Source organism: Pristiophorus japonicus, chromosome 7, assembly GCF_044704955.1.
Source record: "Pristiophorus japonicus isolate sPriJap1 chromosome 7, sPriJap1.hap1, whole genome shotgun sequence".
Classification (NCBI taxonomy): Eukaryota; Metazoa; Chordata; class Chondrichthyes; family Pristiophoridae; genus Pristiophorus; species Pristiophorus japonicus.
In genome coordinates, this window is record NC_091983.1 from 176,442,899 (window position 1) to 176,464,930 (window position 22,032).

Below are 22,032 nucleotides of genomic sequence, written 5' to 3' on the forward strand. Positions count from 1 at the left end.
GAGAATAAATAAACTGGAGTAAGGTCATGCCTGAACTAGCTCACCGTACTTAGCCTCGTGGAGTTATTCGATACTTAACAATTGGCGACGAGTTAAAAATACGAACTTTCATGCAACCATGTCTGTTGGAATTTTGGAGAGATTCGTAGCCAATGGATTGGAAGAAACCGATAATGCAATATAGCGCAGGGCGGTTCTCCTCACCATTTGTGGGTCAAAAATTTGTGGTCTTATCAAGAATCACCGACTCGACCAACGGATAAGGCTTACGATGAATTGTGTACACTGGTTCGGAACCTCTTTAAACTGAAGGAAAGCTTCATTATGGCGAGTTATCGTTTCTATACGCACAATCGCTCCGAGGGCCAGGATGTGGCGGAATTCGTCGGCGACCTGAGACGTTTCGCTGGGCCGTGCAACTTTGGAGCTGCATTGGAGGAAATGCTGCAGGACTTTTTCGTGCTTGGCATTGGCCACGAGGTCATCCTTCGAAAGCTGCTGGCTGCTGAATCACAAGATCTGAGCAGGGCCATTACGATCGCCCAGGCGTGCCTGTCCACGGACAAAAACTCGAAACAGCTATCTTCCCAGCATCGAAACTCACTGACAAGTACTGTGTATAAAATAATATCGTCGGCAAGCAGAGTTGCACATGGCAGGGCCTACTCGTCTGCATTCGTATGACCTGCAACTGCTCAAAGTCTGCCATCAGGGGTGAATTAAATCTCGCCGCCTTGGTGTTGCGGGGGCTACCATTGGGCCCATCAATGCCAATTCAAGCAATGCGTGTGCAAAGGCTGTGCAACAATGGGGCACCTTCAGCGAATGTGTCTGCAACCGAGCAGGCGTGCTGCGACACACCACGTGGCTGAGGATGATCGATTCAGCGTAGATCAAGCGGCACAGGCAACTAAACCTGAAGTACAGGATGAAGAAGTGTATGGAGTACATTCTTTTACCAATAGTCCTCCGATAATGCTGGAAGTTAAATAAAATGGGGTTCCAGTATCCATGGAATTGGACACGGGTGCAAGTCAGTCAATAATGAGCCAGAGGGCTTTCGAAAAGCCGTGGGACACTAAGACAAAAAGACCCAAACTGAGCCCAATCAATGTAAAGCTGCGTACCTACACCAAAGAGCTCATACTAATCATTGGCAGGGTGACAGCAAAGGAGCTGTGCATGATTTATCGTTGTGGATCATTCCAGGCAATGGCCCAACGCTGTTCGGCAGGAGTTAGCTCGAGAAAATTAAATGTAACTGGAATGATATTAAAGCCTTATCAGTGGATGACACTTTGTGTGGTCAAGTGTGCTGAGCAAGTTTCCCTCGTTAGATATAGTCCTTAATATTAGGGGGATCAAGGGGTATGGCGAGAAAGCAGGAATGGGGTACTGAGGTTGCATGTTCAGCCATGAACTCATTGAATGGCGGTGCAGGCTCGAAGGGCCGAATGGCCTACTCCTGCACCTATTTTCTATGTTTCTATGTTGTTCGAACCAGGCATCGATAACTTCACGGGAGCCAAGGTGCAGATCCACCTAAGCCCGGATGCAAGACTCGTCCATCACAAGGCTCAGGCGGTTCCGTACATGATGAGGGAGAAGGTCGAGATCGAACTGGACAGACTTTAACGGGAAGGAATCACATCACCAGTCGAGTTCAGCGAATGGGCCAGTCCAATTGTCCCAGTGTTGAAAAGTGATGGCACAGTCAGGATCTGTGGCGACTACAAGGTAACGATCAACCGAGTCTCGATACAGGATCAGTACCCGTTACCCAAGGCTGATGACCTGTTTGCAATGCTAGCGGGGGGGAAGTTGTTCACCAAATTGGACCTGACCTCTGCTTACATGACACAGGAGCTGGTCGAATCTTCTAAAAAACTGACGTGCATCAACACAAAGGACTGTTTATATACCACAGCTGCCCTTTCGGAATTCGCTCGGCGGCAGTCATATTTCAGAGAAATATGGAGCGTTTGCTGAAGTCCGTCCCGAGATCCGTTGAGTTCTAAGATGACATCCTGATCACCGGTCACGATGCCACCGAACACCTGTACAACCTGGCAGAGGTTCTACGTCGTCAGGCTAAAACACTCCCAAGTGCGTTTTCATGGCATTAGAAGTCGAATTCCTGGGGAGAAAGATTGCAGCAGATGGCATCAGGCCTACGGACTCGAAGACCGAGGCAATCAAGAATGCACCCAGACCCCAGAGTGTGACAGAGCTGCGTTCGTTCCTGGGTCTTCTCAACTATTTCGGTAACTTTCTACTTAGTTGGAGCACATTGCTTGAGCCCTTGCACATGTTGCTGAGAAAGGGTAATGACTGGGTTTGGGGCAAATCTCAAGACAGAGCCTTTGAGAAGGCCAAGATCCTGCTATGTTCCAATAAATTACTGGTACACTATGACCCATGTAAGTGGTTAGTGTGGCCTGCGATGCCTCATCATATGGGATCGGTTGTATGCTCCAGCAAGCCAATGTATCAGGCAAACTCCAACTAGTTGCATATGCGTCCAGAAGTCTGTCTAAGGCTGAAAGAGAAGGGATTAGGAAAATGCACCAATACCTGTTTGGGCTTCGGTTTGAGCTTGAAACAGACCACAGGCCGCTCATTTCATTGTTTTCCGAGAGGAACGGTATAAACACCAATGCCTCGGCCCGGATCCAAAGATGGGCACTGACATTATCCGCTTATGATTATGTCATCTGTCACAGAGCAGGCAGTGAAAACTGTGCTGATGCGCTTAGCCGACTACCATTGCCCACAACCTGGGTGGAAATGCCGTAGCCCGCAGACTTGCTGCTGGTCATGGATGCCTTCGAGCGTGAGGTGTCACCCGTGACGGCTTGCCAAATTAGGACCTGGACCAGCCAGGATCCTGTACTGTCAAGCGTAAAAAGGTGTGTCCTAAATGGAAATTGATCTGCCATTCCCAGGGAAATGCAGGATGAAATTAAGCCTTATAGCTGCCACAAAGATGAATTGTCTATTCAGTCTGATTGTCTGTTATGGGGTAATCATGTTGTTATGCAAAAAAAAAAGGCGGGGTAACTTTTGTGCGAGATTTACACAGTACCACCCAGGCATTGTCATGATGAAGGCCATTGCCTGGTCTCATGTTTGGTGGCTCGGCATTGACTCGGACTTGGAGTCATGCGTGCATCAGTGCAACACTTGCATGTAACTGAGAAACGCACTGCTGGAGGCTCCGCTGAGTCTGCGGTCATGGCCATCCAAACTGTGGTCAAGGATCCACATAAACTTTGCCGGCCCCTTTCTTGGCAAAATGTTTTTAGTGGTAGTGGACGCTTACTCCAAATAGATTGAATGCGTAATCATGTCATCCAGCACGTCCACAGCCACTATTGAAAGCCTCTGGGCCATGCCCGACGTCCTTGTCAGCGACAATGGACCGTGTTTCACCATTACGGAGTTCCACGAGTTTATGACCCATAATGTCATCAAGCATGTCAGATCTGCCCCTTTAAAACCCGCGTCTATTGGTCAAGCGGAGCGGGCTGTCCAAACCATTAAGCAGAGCTTAAAACACGTGACTCACGGCTCCCTACAGACCCGCTTGTCCCGCATTTTGCTCAGTTACTGGACGAGTCCCCACTCGCTCACCGGGGTCCCTCCTGCTGAGCTGTTAATGAAGAGAGGCCTCAAAACCAGGCTCTCCCTTGTACACCCAGATCTCAATGATCATTTCTGTTATGTATGCAATAAAGGTTCAAACTGAGTACTGTTTAACTAAGCAAGGTACAAACTTGGCTCTGCTTTATTTAGGCCCAAAATGCCTGACTCTCAAAATAGCTGGCCTTTTATACCTGAGCAGCACCATGTGTGTGCTGCTCAGTGGCCTCCAACAATGACACCATCTGGTAACTACAAACAGAATGTACATACATGACCATACCCCCCTCTGAGATCTTATCACACTCTTTCACAGGTTGAGACGGTCAGGTGCTTTGCACTCCTGGGTTGACCGTCTCAGTTCGATTCCAGCCTTGGGTGAGTGCTGATGGCTGGATGACTGACTTGTTGGGGGTGGCAGTGGCCATATCACGAATTGCAAGTCCATTTTTATTGAACAGGTTCGTAATGGAAATTCCGGGTTCACTGATGACCCTCGAGTCCTCTGAAGACTGCTGTTAGTTTGGTTGGTCGTCGATGGTTTCTTCGTCCAACTGTTCTGGCTCGTCTGTGTGCCTCAGCTTTGTCTGATCCATGTGTTCCTGCGAGTTTGCCCATTCTTGAGCTTAATAATGAATACTCTTGCCCTCCTTGGCCATGATCCATTTGGGACCCTGACCATAGTTCAACACGTATACAGGATCATTAACAGAAATCTCGCGTGACACAGTTGCGCGATCATGGTACCCTTGTTGACTTTGTCTTCTGTATTCAACATGATTATTTAAATCCGGGTGTACCAGAGATAGCTTGGTCTTAAGACCTCTTTTCATTATGAGTTCAGCAGGCGAGACACGGATCTTGTCCTGTAATTCAGCAGTATACAAGACAAGCGGGTCTGCAGTGACCCTTGGCTTTGCTTGATAATTTGTACTGCACGTTCAGCTTGCCCGTTGGACGCAGGCTTGAATGGTGCTGACTTTACATGTTTTATGCCATTGAGTTTCACAAACTCCTGAAACTCCTGACTTGTCGCTCACCGCTATGTCAGGCTGACCATGTGTCGTGAACATGACATTGAAATTCTCAATGGTTGCCGTGGACGTGCTGGATGACATGATTATGCATTCTATCCACTTCGAATAAGCGTCCACCACCACTAAAAACATCTTGCCCAGGAAGGGATCTGCAAAATCTACACGGATCCTGGACCAAGGTTTGGATGGCCATGACCACAGACTCAGTGGCGATTCTTCTGGTGCTTTGCTGAGCTGCATGCAAGTGTTGCACTGATGCACGCATGCTTCCAGCTCAGAATCAATTCCTGGCCACCATACATGGGACCTGGCAGTGGCATGACATGACAATGTCGAAACCAGAAGGCAACGGCAGCAATGGTACCACGATCGCGCGGCCGTGTCACGTGACGTATCACGAGAACCCAGGTCTCGTTGCACCTTCCCTTTTCCTAATCTGCCGCCATTCAGATAATAATCTGCCGCCTTGTTTTTGACCCCAAAATGGATAACCTCACATTTATCCACATTATACTGCATCTGCCATGCATTTGCCCACTCACCTAACCTGTCCAAGTCACCCTGCAGCCTCTTAGCGTCCATCTCACAGCTCACACCGCCACTCAGTTTAGTGTCATCCGCAAACTTGGAGAAATTACACTCAACTCCTTCATCTAAATCGTTAATGTATATTGTAAATAGCTGGGGTCCCAGCATTGAGCCCTGCGGCACTCCACTAGTCACTGCCTGCCATTCTGAAAAGGACCCATTTATCCCGACTCTCTGCTTCCTGTCTGCCAACCGTTTCTCTATCCACGTCAGTACATTACCCCCAATACCATGCGCTTTGATTTTGCACACCAATCTCTTGTGCGGGACCTTGTCAAAAGCCTTTTGAAAGTCTAAATACATCACATCCACTGGTTCTCCCTAGTCCACTCTACTAGTTACATCCTCAAAAAATTCCAGAAGATTCGTCAAGCATGATTTCCCTTTCATAAATCCATCCTGTCACTGCTTTCCAAATGCGCTGTTATTTCATCTTTAATGATTGATTCCAACATTTTCCCCACTACTGATGTCAGGCTAACTGGTCTATAATTACCCGTTTTCTCTCTCCCTCCTTTTTTAAAAAGTGGTGTTACATTAGCTACACTCCAGTCCATAGGAACTGATTCAGAGTCGATAGACTGTTGGAAAGTGATCACCAATGCATCCACTATTTCTCGGGCCATTTCCTTAAGTACTGTGGGATGCAGACTATCAGGCTCTGGGGATTTATTGGCCTTCAATCCCATCAATTTCCCTAACACAATTTCCCGCCTAATAAGGATGGATATCCTTCAGTTCCTCCTTCTCAGTAGACCACTGTCCCCTAGTACATTCGGAAGGTTATTTGGGTCTTCCTTCGTGAAGACAGAACCGAAGTATTTGTTCAATTGGTCTGCCATTTCTTTGTTCCCCATTATAAATTCACCTGAATCCGACTGCAAGGAACCGATGTTTGTCTTCACTAATCTTTTTCCCTTCACATATTTATTGGAAAGGGTGGTGTGCGAAGACTTGGAATATAAGGAGGCTTATGATAAATGTCAGGTTCATAATACAGTTGAGAACCAAGCTGAATACAGAAAGTACAGAGGAGAATTGAAAAAGGATAAGAAGGACAAAGAGAGTGTATGAGAATAAATTATGGGATGACATAAAAGGGAACCCAAAAGTCTTTAATAAACATATAAATAGTAAAAAGGGTAGTCACAGGAAGTGTGGGCCGAGTAGGAACCAAAAAAGGGATTTTCTCGTGGAGGCAGAGCACATGGCTGAGGTACTGAATTAGTACTTTGCATCTGCATTCAAAAAGAAAAGGATGCTGTCACAGTAAAGAAGGAGGTAGTAGAAAAATTGGATGAGATAAAAATAGATAAAGAGGCGGTACTTAAGGTTGGGAGTGCTCAAAGTCTGGATGGGAATGGAGCCTAGGTTGCTGAGGGAAGTAAGGGTGGAGATAGTGGAGACTCTGGCCACAATCTTCCAATGCATCTTAGATATGGGAGGATGAGAGGATTGCAAATGTTACACTCCTGTTCAAAAAAGGGTAGAGGGATAAACCTGCCCACTCCAAGCCAGTCAGCCTAACATCTTTGGTGAAGGATCTTTTAGAGACAATAATCCGAGACAAGCTCAATTGTCAGTTGGAAAAATAAGGGTTATTAAATGATAGCCAGCTTGGAAGTGTTAAAGGCAAATCATGTTTGACTAATTTGTTTGAGTGCTTTTGGTGACATAATGGAGAGGGTTGATGAAAGCAGTGCAGTTGATGTATATATGGACTTTCAAAAGCCATTTGATAAAGTTTCACATCATGGACTTGTCAGCAAAATTGAAGCCCTTTGGATTAAAGGGGCAGTGGCAGCATGGATATGAAATTGGCTAAGTGACAGAATGCAGAGAGTAGTGGTAAATGGTTGTTTTTCAAACTGGAGGGAAGTATACAGTGCTGTCCCCCAGGGGTCGGTAATAGACCCATGCTTTTCTGATATTTATTAATGTCTTAGACTTGGGTGTACAGGGCACAATTTCAAAGTTTGCAGATGACATGAAACTCGGAATTGTAGTAAACAGTGAGAAGGGTATTAACAGACTTCAGGAGAGCATAGACTGTTGAGATGTGCAGAGACATGGCAGATGCAATTTAACACAGCGAAGTGTGAAGTGATTCATTTTGGCAGGAAGAATGAGAAGAGGCAATATGAACTAAATGGTACAATTTTAAAGGGGATGCAGGAACAGGGAGTCCTGAGGTGTACCTACACAAATCTTTGAAAGTGACAGGATTAGTCGAGAAGGCTATTAAAAAAGCATATGGGATCCTTGGCTTTCTAAACAGAGGCATAGAATAAGGGAAGTTATGTTAAACCTTTATAAATCATGATTAGGCCCCAGTTGGAGTATTGTGTCCAATCTGGGTACCACACTTTAGTAAGGATGTCAAGGCCTTGGAGAGGGTGCAAAAGTGATTTACTAGAATGATACCAGGGATGCAGGACTTCAGTTATGTGGAGAGACTGGAGAAGCTGGGGTTCTTCTTAGAGCAGAGAAGGTTAAGGGGAGATTTAATAGAGCTGTTCAAAATCATGAATGGTTTGATAGAGTAAATAAGGAGAAACGGTTTCCAGTGGCAAAAGAGTCGATAACCAGAGAACACAGATTTAAGGTGATTGGCAAAAGAACCAGCGGCAAGATGAGGAGATATATTTTTAAGCAGTGAATTGCTTTCATCTGGAACGCACTGCCTGAAAGGGTGGAAGAAGCAAATTTAACAATAACTTTCAAAGGGAATTGGGAAGAAAAGGAAAGATTTGCAGGGCTAATGTGAAAGTGCAGGGGAGTGGGACTAATTAAATAGCTCTTTCAAAGATTCAGCATAGGCACAATGGGCTCCTTCTGTGCTGTTTCATTCTATGGTTTATCAAAAAATGTAAAGTTAGAAAGTAATAGTTCTAATAACATTTTATAGTACGTAATGTGTTAGAATTGCACCAAGGTCTGTTGGTTTCCTCAGCTCATGAGATAACATCAGCGTTGAAGGGTTTCTGTGAACCTATTTCAATTCCTTGTATGGCCATAACAAACATTGAGTATTTATTTTCTCATGGCTGTGTTGCTAAATCATAAACTTGCCTATGCCAGCATAATGACAGATGTTATTCTAACTGGCATGGAAGGTTTCATATCTTGTGTTATATATGAATAAAGAGTCTGACTGGATACTGTGAGCTCAAAGTAAAGTGTGACCGTAGCCTTTTATTGCAGGTCTCCAGAGTGCCTCTCCAGCCTGTGAGGCCTCCTTAAGTATCTGTGCTCCCAAGGGATTGTGGGATCTCTTGGGACTCCAGGGGATGAGCCCTCTGGTGGCTGTACAAGGTATATACAAGTTTAAATACATAAAACACTTCCCCCCCCCCCCGCCCCCCCCCCCCCAAAGTCAACAGTGTAACTATTTACAAGGTGAGTCGATCGGGGGCCTTTCTTTCCCTGGTTGATCATCTCGGTGCAAATGCTGGTTTTGGTGAATTGTTTGTTGGGCCCTCGCTGGGCTGCTGTGCAGCTGGCCTGGTGTGGTGAGTGTTATGTATTGTCCAGGTACATTAAATGTATAAGTGCAATGGTGCGCCACAGAGGGCGCTGTGGTGGGAGACCTGAAAGTACCTGCAAGACAGAGTATAAAAGGCTGCCACCATACCTGAGAGGCACTCTGGAGTCAGACAATAAAGGACTAAGGTCACAGCAATTACCACAACACCAGACCGTGTGGCGTCAGTGATTTGAGTGCTACATACATCACATTGGCGACAAGGACACAGATGAACTTCACGCATCACGCAACTATGGCTACTCTGGGCTCGTTAAAGGATTTTACAGTGGGAAATGATTGGGAGGCCTTTATGGAAAGGCTCGAGTACTACTTCACAGCAAACGACCTGACGGGGCACACGGACGCACAGAGAGAAGTGTAAGGCGATATTACTTTCCAGATGTGGCGATGAGGTTTACTGTCTCGTCAGGGATTTGCTGGCACCCGGGAGCACCAGGGCCAAGTCATATGAGGAGTTGATCGTACTCATTCGTGACCAACTTAAACCGAACGAGAGCATCCTCACGGCCCGGCACAAATTCTACCACCACTGCAGACCTGAGGGCCAGGATGTCACCAAATATGCTACGGACCTCAGGAGACTCGCGGAGCCGTGTGATTTTGGCACACACCTTGAAGACGCGTTGCGAGACGTTTTTGTTATGGGGATTGGCCATGAGGGTCTCCTTCACAAGCTGTTATCCATGGAACCTACAGTCACCCTGAAGCAAGCCATCACCACCAGCAGGGCGTTTATGGCATTGACTTGAAGCACCAAGCAAATGATCCACACAGTCTCGAACCCGGCAGGCACTGTCCACAGGATGGCGCCCACCATGGACAAAACTGCAGAACGTGGCTCTGCCCAGGGCAGAGAGCACGGACCTCTGGGTCCTGGAACTCAGAGTCCGCCGAGGGAGGCTAATTGAGTAGCAGCATGCTGGCGCTGCGGAGGAAGCCATGGGGCTTACCGGTGCAGGTTTGCGGAGTACACGTGCAATACCTGCCACACAAAAGGCCACCTTCAGCGTATGTGTAAAAGACATCTGACTCACCGTGTGGCTGAGGAGATGGCAGAGGGTCCATTTTCCAGTGAGGAGCAGGCAGAAGAAGACGAGGTGTTGTTTGGACTGTATACGTGTACCGACGGTTCGGCCCCGGTGATTATGGAGGTCAAGATTAACGGAGTCCCTGTGAGTATGGAAGTAGATACTGGCTTGTGTCCGTCGTTGATGAGTCAGGAAACTTTTGAAAAACTGTGGGTTAACACAGCTACACGACCCAAGCTGGTCCCGGTCACGGCAAAGCTGCGAACCTACACCAAGGAACTGATACCTGTTCTCGGCAGAGCGGATGTGCAGGTATCTCACGGTGGCGAGACAAACGGTTTACCTTTGTGGGTCATTGCAGGCGATGGGCCGACGCTTCTCGGCAGAAGATGGATGGGAAAGGTCCGTGGGAGCTGGGAAGACTTCACTCCTCCACAGACCGCTGTCCCCCGGGTCCCCAAAGAGCAGCGCCGACCGAGCTGGAGAGGAAATAAGCAGTTCATCAGCAGCCTCAATTCCACAGGCCACAGCAACCCTGCAGTCCCAACCCTGGAAGAGCAGCTTTTCAACCCGGCTGCAGGAGCGGCGGCAGGTGCTGGAACAGGAGGAGAGGCCACAGGAGAGGCAGCACCAGCGGCAGGAACGGAGGCGGCAGGTACGACTCGGGAGAACGTGATTTCTCGGACAGATGCAGGAGCCAGAACAGAGGATCCGGCCAGATTCAAGATCATGTTTTGGCTGTTTCCTTTCTTTCTTTCTTCGTTATTTCTTCTTTTCCAGAGAGTAAAACGACAGGCCAGCGAGCTCAAGATGGCGGCAGCAGAGCTCTGCAAAGAACAAAGGCAAACAGTACAACTAAAATGGCAGCGCCCAAGCCTTGTAGGAACCACAAGATGGTGTCTTAAAAGGGAAATGTACCCGGGAGTTGTTGGCGGTCCCCACAAAGAGACTTTTGTAAGGCAAGAGCGAGTCTAAATGAGCAATGTGAATGTAGGATGACAGATTCATGATAAAAATTAATATTTTAATGCTGAATGGTTACTGTGTTTAAAATTATGGATATGAATTACGAAAAGAGTTAATACCACGAGGTTGAAGTAAAAGGGATATGGACCCGTGACTAACATGACCAATGGGCTAATGCGATTTTTGATTTAGGTGATACATGCAATGGTTCAGTGGCTGCTAAGGCGACTACTTCATGAGAACAGAGGCAACGCACCAGTTGCGATACCCTGTCTCAGCGCAGCCCATTACCTCGTGCAAAAAGGGGCTATATACCGCCACCGTACCTCACCCAGAGGAGCTGGGATTAAATAACTGTTCAGTGTACCTGCAACCTTTTGACATAACATCTGTACCACATATATGTACCATACAAATGTACCGTCTATGTATACCTGCTTTCTGTTGGTTATGCTCATGTGCTTTATCCACCATGTAAGGACTGCAAATACCACATGTTTGCATTGGGTCCTCCTCATGGGGGAGAAGAGGGAAGTGGATGGTCATGGACTCACACTCACAAATCAACCAGGACGAATAAGGCCGAGGTCACTGGCAATGGCTTTTGGAACTGGGGGGGGAAGTGAGATGTTATGTATTGTCCAGGTACATTAAATGTATAAGTACAATGGTGTGCCACAGAGGGCGCTGTGGTGGGAGACCTGAAAGTACCTGCAAGACAGAGTATAAAAGGCTGCCCACCACACCTGAGAGGCACTCTGGAGTCAGACAATAAAGGACTAAGGTCACAACAGTTACCACAACACCAGACCGTGTGGAGTCAGTGATTTGAGTGCTACATACATCACAGTGAGTCCTGCTGGGCTGCTACAGGTGATGGGTTCTGCTTCGTGGTCAACCGCTGTGTCGGTAGCCACTGGTGTGTATGTTGGGGGGGGTCAAAGAAGGTAAGGTCCAAAGTGGGTTGCTCAGGATAGTCCATAAATCTGAGTTTGATTTGGTCCAAGTGTTTCCGGTGAATGAGTCCATTTGAAAGTTTGACCCGAAACACCCTGCTCCCCTCTTTGGCCACGACAGTGCCGGGAAGCCACTTGAGACCTTGTCCATAATTCAATACAAATACAGGATCATTGATTTCAATTTCATGTGACACATTTGCGCAATCATGATATATACTTTGTTGAAGCCGCCTGCTCTCTACCTGTTCATGTAGATCATGGTGAACTAACGAGAGCCTTGTCTTAAGTGCCCTTTTCATGAGCAGTTCAGCAGGTGGAATCCCAGTGAGCGAGTGGGGTCTCGTGCAGTAGCTAAGCAGAACTCTGGATAGGTGAGTCTGCAGTGAGCCTTCAGTTACCCTCTTCAAGCCCTGCTTGATAGTTTGCACCGCTCTCTCTGTCTGACGCTGGTTTGAACGGGGCAGATGTAACATATTTGATCCCGAACTCTTTGAACTCGGCACTGGTAAAACATGGCCCGTTGTCGCTCACCAGGACATCGGGTAGTCCATGCGTGGCAAACATGGCTCGCAGGATTTCAGTGGTGGCAGCGGATGTGCTAGCCGACATTATCTCTCATCCATTTGGAGTACGCATCTACAACCACAAGGAACATTTTACCCAAAAAACGGGCCTGCATAGTCGACATGGACCCTGGACCACGGTTTGGAAGGCCAAGACCATAAACTTAGTGGCGCCTCCCTGGGTACATTGCTTAACTGCGAGCATGTGTTACATCTGTGCACGTAGGACTCTAAGTCCGCATCGATACCGGGCCACACGTGGGATCTGGCTATTGCTTTCATCATTACGACGCCTGGGTGAGTACTGTGGAGGTCATTGATGAAAGTGACTCTACCTTCTTGGGAACCACTACCTGTATAGATATTTCATCTTTGCACTGCTGGTACGGCTTGATCTCTTCCTGCATTTCCACTGGGACACTGGACCAGCTCCCATAGAGCACACAGTTTTTTTACTAGGGACAGTAAGGGGTCCTAGCTTGTCCAGGGTCTAATCTGTCGGGTTGTGATGGGTGCTTGCTCACTCTCAAATGCTTCTATAACCATGGCTAGATCTGCGGGCTGCGCCATTTCCACCCCCGTGTTGGGCAATGGCAGCCTACTGAAAGCATCGGCTCAGTTTTCAGTGCTGGACCTGTGGCGGATGGTAGAGTTGTATGTGGACAACATGAGTGCCCATCTCTGGATGCGGGCCGAGGCATTAGTATTTATCCCCTTACTCTTGGAAACCAGGGATATTAGTGGCTTATGGTCTGTTTCCAATTCAAATTTTAGTCCAACCAGATATTGATGCATTTTCTTTGCCACATAGACACACACTAATGCTTCTTTTTCAATCATGCTGTAGGCTCTCTCAGCCTTAGACAGACTTCTGGATGCATAAGCAACCGGTTGCAATTTCCCAGATTCATTAGCTTGTTGCAATACACACTGACGCCATATGACGATGCATCACATGCTAGTACCAAACGCTTACATGGATCATACAACACAAGCAATTTGTTTGAGCATAACAATTTTCTAGCTTTTACAAAGGCATTTTCTTGGCTTTTGCCCCACACCCATTCGTCTCCTTTACGCAGTAAGGCGTGCAGTGCTTCTAACAGTGTGCTGAGACCCGGTAAGAAGTTACCAAAGTAGTTCAGGGGTCCTAGAAACGACCGCAGCTCCGTCAAGTTCTGGGGCCTCGGTGCATTCTTGATTGCCTTCGTCTTCGAATCGGTGGGTCTAATGCCGTCCACCGCGATTCTTCTTCCCAGTAACTCCACTTTAGGCGCCAGGAAAACGCACTTTGAGCATTTCAACCTGAGCCCCACGCAGTTGAATTGACTAAGAACCTCCTCCAGGTTCTGCAGATGCTCGACTGTGTCCCGACCTGTAACCAATTGTTGTCCTGGAAGACCACCGTACGAGGGACCGACTTCAGTAAGCTTTTCATGTTTCTCTGGAATATCGCCGCGGCTGATCGAATTCCAAACGGGCATCTGTTATAGAAACATAGAAACATAGAAAATAAGTTCAGGAGTAGGCCATTCGGCCCTTCTAGCCTGCACCGCCATTCAATGAGTTCATGGCTGAACATTCAACTTCAGTACCCCATTCCTGCTTTCTCGCCATACCCCTTGATCCCCCTAGTAGTAAGGACCTCATCTAACTCCTTTTTGAATATATTTAGTGAATTGGCCTCAACAACTTTCTGTGGTAGAGAATTCCACAGGTTCACCACTCTCTGGGTGAAGAAGTTCCTCCGCATCTCGGTCCTAAATGGCTTACCCCTTATCCTTAGACTGTGACCTCTGGTTCTGGACTTCCCCAACATTGGGAACATTCTTCCTGCATCTAACCTGTCTAACCCCGTCAGAATTTTAAATGTTTCTATGAGGTCCCCTCTCATTCTTCTGAACTCCAGTGAATACAAGCCCAGTTGATCCAGTCTTTCTTGATAGGTCAGTCCCACCATCCCGGGAATCAGTCTGGTGAACCTTCGCTGCACTCCCTCAATAGCAAGAATGTCCTTCCTCAGGTTAGGAGACCAAAACTGTATACAATACTCCAGGTGTGGCCTCACCAATGCCCTATACAACTGTAGCAACACCTCCCTGCCCCTGTACTCAAATCCCCTTGCTATGAAGGCCAACATGCCATTTGCTTTCTTAACCGCCTGCTGCACCTGCATGCCAACCTTCAATGACTGATGTACCATGACACCCAGGTCTCTTCATTTTATAAATGAAGAGACCTTTGTGCATGTTGCAGATGAGGCCCTTCGATGATTCCTCCAGCTCCTGCGTCATGTAGGCCGAGATCAAGTCCAGCTTCGTGAACGTCTTTCCTCCTGCCAGCGTAGCAAAAAGGTCGTCAGCCTTTGGTAATGGGTATTGGTCCTGCAGGGAGAAACGATTGATAGTTACTTTATAATCACCACAGATTCTGATGGTGCTGTCTCCCTTGAGGACTGCGACAATCAGACTGGCCCACTCATTGAATTCGATCGGTGAAATGATGCCCTCTCATTGCAGCCTGTCCAGCTCAATGTCACCCTTTCTCTCATCATGTATGGTACTGCTCTCACCTTGTGATGGATGGGTCATGCCCTTGGAATCAGGTGGATCTGCACTTTTGTTCCTTGGAATTTCCCGATGCCTGGTTCGAACAGCAAAGGGAACTTGTTTAAGACCTGGGCACACGAAGTGTCATCAGCGGACGAGAGCGCTCGGACGTCGTCCCAGTTCCAGCGTATCTTTCCCAGCCAGCTCCTGCCGAGCAGCACGGGACCATCGCCCGGTACCACCCAGAATGGTAGCTTGTGCACTGCTCCATCGTAGGAGACCTTTACAGTAGCACTGCCGATTATGGGAATCAGTTCCTTTGTGTAAGTTCTCAGTTTCATGCGAATGGGAGTCAAGACTAGCCTTGAGGCCTTGCTGCATCACAATTTTTCGAAAGTCTTTTTTCTCATAATGGACTGGCTCGCGCCTGTGTCCAGCTCTATTGACACTGCAAGTCCATTTAATTCAACCTTCAGCATTATCGGGGGACACTTTGTGGTAAATGTGTGCACCCTGTATAACTCTGCCTTCTCGGTCTGAGGCTTTGGTTTGTCGTGATCCGCCATGGATCTGTCCTCCTCTGCAACATGGTGGTTTGCAGGATTAACAGGGTTTGGAGCTCACCTGAACATACATTGGAAGTGTCCCATTGTTCCACAGCCCTTGCAAATGTACCCTTTGAAACGGCATGAATGGAAATAATGATCACCCCCGCAGCGCCAACAAGGTGTTAATGGCCTTGCATTCATCACCCTTGATGGTGGACTCTGAGACATCTGCAGACGTGCAGCTGCAGGCAAGTGGGGCCTGCCCTGTACATTGTGATTAGAAAATAACATCACTTTGTTCATAGTACTTGTAGCAACACTCGTGTGCTGAGAGATTTGCTTAGTATTGTCACTGGTGGCAATGAATGCCTGGGCTATCGCTATGGCCTTACTCAAGGTTTGGGTTGCTACAGTCAAAAGTTTGTGAAGCATCAGTTCATGGCCAATGCCAAGTACGAAACAGTCTCTGAGCATGTGCTCCAAAATGTCCTTCAAATTCGCAATGTCCTGCAAGGCGTCTTAGCTCGGCGACATAACTCGCCACTTTCTGGCCTTCAGACCTTTTGTAGGTGTAGAACTGGTACCTCGCCATCAGAACACTTTCCTTCAGGTTCAGATGCTCCTGGACCAGTGTGCACAAATCATCGTATGATTTCTCTGTGGGTTTCGCTGGAACAAGCAGATTTTTCATGAGGCCATACGTTGGTGTCCCGCAGATGGTGAGGAGAATCGGCCTTCATTTGGCAATGTTCACTTCTCCTTCCAGCTCGTTGGCCACGAAGTATTGGTTGAGTCGCTCCACGAAGGTTTCCCAATCATCTCCCTCCGAAAATTTCTCCAGGCTGCTCACTGTTCTCTGCATCATTGGGTTCGTCATCTGTATCTCGTCGCCAGTTGTTATATATGAATAAAGAGTCTGACTGGATACTGTGAGCTCAAAGTAAAGTGTGACCGTAGTCTTTTATTGCAGGTCTCCAGAGTTCTTCTCCAGCCTGTGAGGCCTCCTTAAGTACCTGTGCTCCCAACGGATTGTGGGATCCCTTGGGACTCCAGGGGATGAGCCCTCTGGTGGCTGTACAAGGTATATACAAATTTACATACATAACATCTTGCTCTTCCCTAACTGATAGACCTGGCAGTGCATCTTGATTTAATTCCGACTGTTTATAAAAATTCTGCCTATTGTGTCATATGTTTTGATCATTCTCAAGCATCCTATGCCATAAATTTTCTAAGTCCACTATTAGAGTTGATATGTGTAACCTTATTGAAAAGAAGCATCAACTAAATCAGGAGCGCTATTTTATGTTAACGCATGACCACGGGACAAGGGGATACAAGTATAAACTGGTGAAAGAAAGTTCAGACTTGATGTCAGGAAATACTTCTTCATGTAGAGATATCATTATCTGGAATGGTCTTCCTGGTAGGGTAGTGGAGGCAAAAAACTCCGGAGTCATTCACAAGCAATTGGATACTGAGATGGTACATTCCTATGGATGGGTGAGCTTGGTGAACCGAATGTCCAACACCCCCGCCCCCTGTACTTATCTTTGTGATCTTTCTGAACTGCTATCTTGAAGAAGATGTGCATTTATTTTTTGTGATGAGGGTGAAAGCAGCAAACTATATAGGCATAGCAGGATCCTACAAACAGCGATTGGATAAAAGACTCTTGGTTGAGAGAGGAATATTGGACAAGGAAGCAGGAGAATTCCCTGCTGTTCTTTGAACAGTAACATGGGATCTTTAATATCAACCTGAGCCACAGGACAGGCATATAGTGCTTTGGTTTAACATCTTGTCTAACAGACCAAGGGGGACAAATTTGGGTAATTTGCGCCTCCCGTTAGCGCCCCCACCAAATTTGGCGGGAGTTTAACGGCGGTGGTAACACAGTCCAACGAAGCTTCACAGCCACCCATCATCAAATATGAATCCAATGAGCTACTGCAAGTTTTTGAAGAACACTCTGTAGGAATTTGTGATTGAGGCTCTGATGCCTGTTAGGCCTTTATGACCATGTGTAGTGCCCCGGACTCTAAATTGGGTATCGCCCCCTGAAGCTGCGCAGGCAAGGACATCGCAAGTGGGGCGAAAGTTGAAGGAGAGGTGGCCGGTTATTCCTAAAACAAAATTCCGATTTTCTTGTGCTCCCTGCTGCCGCTTTGGACGCGGCGTCTGTGCCGTGATCGGTCAGCCCGGCAGTTTGCTTGAGTGCTGGGCTGTTGGCGTGGCACTCCGCTCCCCGGTGGTTCAGTTGGACCCTTTTTTTTCCCTGCAAAGTATGCAGCTTGAATTCCCTTTAATTCAGGGAAGTGTCCCTCCTACATGGCCCAGTGCATATCACTGCTGAGCTGTGCACCCCGCTACCGCCCCAGAAAGGAAGAGCATCAGAACATAAGAACATAAGAAATAGGAGCAGGAGTAGGCCATATGGCCCCTCGAGCCTGTTCTGCCATTCAATAAGATCATGGCTGATCCGATCTTGGCCTCAACTTCACTTTCCTGCCTGTTCCCCATAACCCTTGACTCTCCTATAGTTCAAGAATCTGTCTCCGCCTTGAATATGTTCAATGACTCACCTTCCACAGCTCTCTAGGGTAGAGAATTCCAAAGCTTCACAACCCTCAGAGAAAAAATTCCTTCTCATCTCCACCTTAAATGGGCGACCCCTTATTCTGAAACTCTGCCCCAGTTCTAGATTCCTCTACGAAACATTATCTCAGCATCTACCCTGAAGAGCTCCCTCAGAATCTTATACGTTTCAATAAGATCACCTCTCATTCTTCTGAACTCTCATGAGTACAGGCCTAACCTACTCAACTTTTCCTCATAAGACAATGCCTTCATCCCAGGAATCAACCTAGTGGACCTTCTCTGAACTGGAGCAAAAGTCTTCAGCATGACTGCCAGGATATTGTGGGGGCCCATAGCCTTTGCTGTATCCAGTGCGCTCAGCAGCTTCTTGATATCACATGGAGTAAATCGAATTGGCTGAAAACTAGCTTCTGTGATGGCAGGACTGACGTACCAACATCAGTGTTCTCTCTCAGGCCAACATCCCCAGCATCGAAGCATTGATCACACCCAATCAGCTCCGTGGACAGGCCACATTATCCGCATGCCTGATACAAGACTCCCAAAACAAGCGCTCTACTCCAAGCTCCGTCACAATATGTGAGTCCCAGGAGGGCAGAGAAAATGCTTCAAGGACACCCTCAAAGCCTCCTTGAAAAAATGAAACATCTCCATCAACTCTTGGGAATCTCTGGCCCAAGACCGTTCAAAGTGGCGGAGAAACATCCGAGAAGGCGCCGAACACTTCGAATCTCTTCGTTGAGAACACAAGGAAGCCAAGCACAAACAGTGGAAGGAGCATACGACATACCAAGCACCCCACCCACCCATCCCTTCAACCACCACCTGCCCCACCTGTGTCAGAGACCGTAGATCCCGCATTGGACTCATTAGTCACCTGAGAACTCATATTAGTGAGGAAGCAAGTCATCCTCTGTTATATATGTGGACTTGTATTTACTCTGTACAGCCACCAGAGGGCTCATTCCCCGGAGTCCCAAGGGATCCCATAATCCTTTGGAAGCACAGGTATTTAAGAAGACTTCCCAGGTTGGAGAGGCACTCTGGAGACCTGCCATAAAAAACTAAGGTCACACTTTACTTTGAGCTCACAGTCTGAATCTTTCTCCACACACTACAACTGCAGAAAAAGTGGGCATCCTGGAGAAATTTTTGGAGGGAGATGATTGGGAAACTTTTGTGGAGCGACTTGACCAATACTTCGTGGCCAACGAGCTAGATGGGGAAGAGAGCGCTGCCAAACGTAGAGTGATCCTCCTCACCGTCGGTGGGGCACCAACGTATGGCCTCATTTAGAATCTGCTCACTCCAGTGAAACCCACGGCGAAATCGTGCGACGATTTGTGCACACTGATCGGAGAGCCTTTGAACCCGAAGAAAAGCATTCTGATGACGAGGTACCGGTTCGACACCAACAAAAGGTCTGAAGGCCGCGAAGTGGCGAGTTATGTTGCGAGCTGAGACGCCTTGTAGAACATTGTGAATTTGAAAGACATTTGGAGCACATGCTCAGAGACTTTTTCATACTTGGCAGTGGCCACGAAACCATACTTCGCAAGCTTTTGACTGTAGAGACCCCAACCTTGAGTAAGGCCATAGTGATAGCCCAGGCGTTCATTGCCACCAGTGACAATACGAAGCAAATCTCTCAGCACATAAGTGCTGCTATAAGTACTGTGAACAAAGTGATGCTGTTTTCGAATGGTAACGTACAGGGCAGGTCACACATACCTGCAGCTACACGTCCGCAGATGTCTGAGACCACCATCAAGGGTGATGAATGCAAGGCTATTAACACCTTGTTGGCGCTGCAGGGGTGATCATCATTTCCATTCATGCCGATTCAAAGGGTACGTTTGCAAGGGCTGTGAAACAATGGGACACCTCCAACGAGTGTGCAGGCGAGCTGCTAAGCCTGTTAAACCTGCAAACCACCACGTTGCAGAGGAGGACAGATCCATGGAGGATCACGACGTACCAGAGCCTCAGATAGAGGGCGTAGAGGTCCATGGGGTGCACACATTCACCACGAATTGTCCCCCGATAATGCTGAATGTTGAACTAAATTCACTCCCAGTGTAATGGAGCTGGACACGGGCGCGCGCCAGTCCATCATGGGCAAAAAGACTTTCGAAAGTTTGTGGTGCAACAAGACCTCAAGGTCAGTCTTAACTCCAGTTTGCACGAGACTAAGAACTTACACTAAAGAACCGATTCCTGTAATCGTCAATGCTACAGTAAAGGTCTCCTACAATGGAGCGGTGCACAGGCTACCACTCTGGGCGGTACCGGGCGATGGTCCCACGCTGCTCGGCAGGAGCTGGCTGGGAAAGATATGCTGGAACTGGGATGACGTCCGAGCGCTATCGCCCGCTGACGACACTTCGTGTGCCCAGGTCTTAAACAAATTTCCTTCGCTGTTCGAACCAGGCATCGGGAAATTCCAAGGAGCAAAAGTGTAGATCCACCTAATTCCGGGGGCGCGACCCATCCATCACAAGGTGAGAGCAGTACCGTACATGATGAAAGGGTAGAGATCGAGCTAGACCGGTTGCAGCGAGAGGGCATAATTTCACCGATCGAGTTCAGCGAGTGGGCCAGTCCTATTGTCCCAGTCCTCAAGGGAGATGGCACCGTCAGAATCTGTGGCGATTACGAAGTAACTATCAATCGTTTCTCCCTGCAGGACCAATACCCACTGCCAAAAGCCGACGACCTCTTTGCAATGCTGGTGGGGGGAAAGACGTTCATGAAGCTGGATCTGACTTCAGCCTACATGAAGCAGGAACTGGAGGAATCATCGAAGGCCCTCACCTAAATCAACATGCACAAAGGTCTTTTTGTTTATAACAGATGCCTGTTTGGAATCCGATCAGTGGTGGCGATATTCCAGAGAAACATGGAAAGTTTACTGAAGTCAGTCCCACACACCATGGTCTTCCAGGATGACATCTTGGTCACAGGTCAGAACACAGTTGAGCACCTGCAGAACCTGGAGGGGGTTCTTAGTCGACTCAAATAAGGTTAAAACGCTCGAAGTGCATTTTCCTGGCGCCTGAAGTGGAGTTCCTGGGAAGGAGGATTGCGGCGGACGGCATCAGGCCCACCAATGCGAAGACGGAGGCAATCGAGAATGCACCGAGGTCACAGAACGTGATGGAGCTGCGGTCGTTTCTGGGACTCTTGAACTACTTTGGTAACTTCTTACCGGCTCTCAGCACACTGCTAGAACCACTGCATGTCTTACTACGAAAAGGGGGCGAATGGGTTTGGGGCAAAAGCCAAGAAAATGCCTTTGTAAAAGTGAGAAAATTGTTATGCTCAAACAAATTGCTTGTGTTGTCTGATCCATGTAAGTGTTTGGTACTAGCATGTGATGCATCGTCATATGGCGTCGTGTGTGTATTGCAACAAGCTAATGATTTCGGGAAACTGCAACTGGTTGCTTATGCATCCAGGAATCTCTCTAAGGCTGAGAGAGCCTACAGCATGATTGAAAAAGAAGCGTTAGCGTTTGTCAATGGGGTAAAGAAAATGCATCAATATCTGTTTGGGCTAAAATTCGAATTGGAAACTGACCATAAGCCACTTATATTCCTGTTTTCTGAGAGCAAAGGGATAAATACCAACGCATCGGCCCGCATCCAGAGATGGGCGCTCACGTTGTCCGCATACAACTATGCCATCTGCCACAGGCCAGGCACAGAAAACTGCGCCGATGCTCTCGGTTGGCTGCCATTGCTCACCATGGGGGTGGAAATGGCGCAGCCCACAGATCTATCCATGGTTATGGAAGCATTTGAGAGTGAGTAATCACCCATCACTGCTCAGCAGATCAAAACCCAGACAAACCAGGACCCCTTATTATCTCTAGTCAAAAGCTGTGTGTTTCATGGGAGCTGGTCCAGTGTCCCAGTGGAAATTCAGGAAGAGATCAAGCTGTTCCAGCAGCGCAAAGTTGAAATGTCTATACAGGCAGACTGCCTTCTGTGGGGCAATCAAGT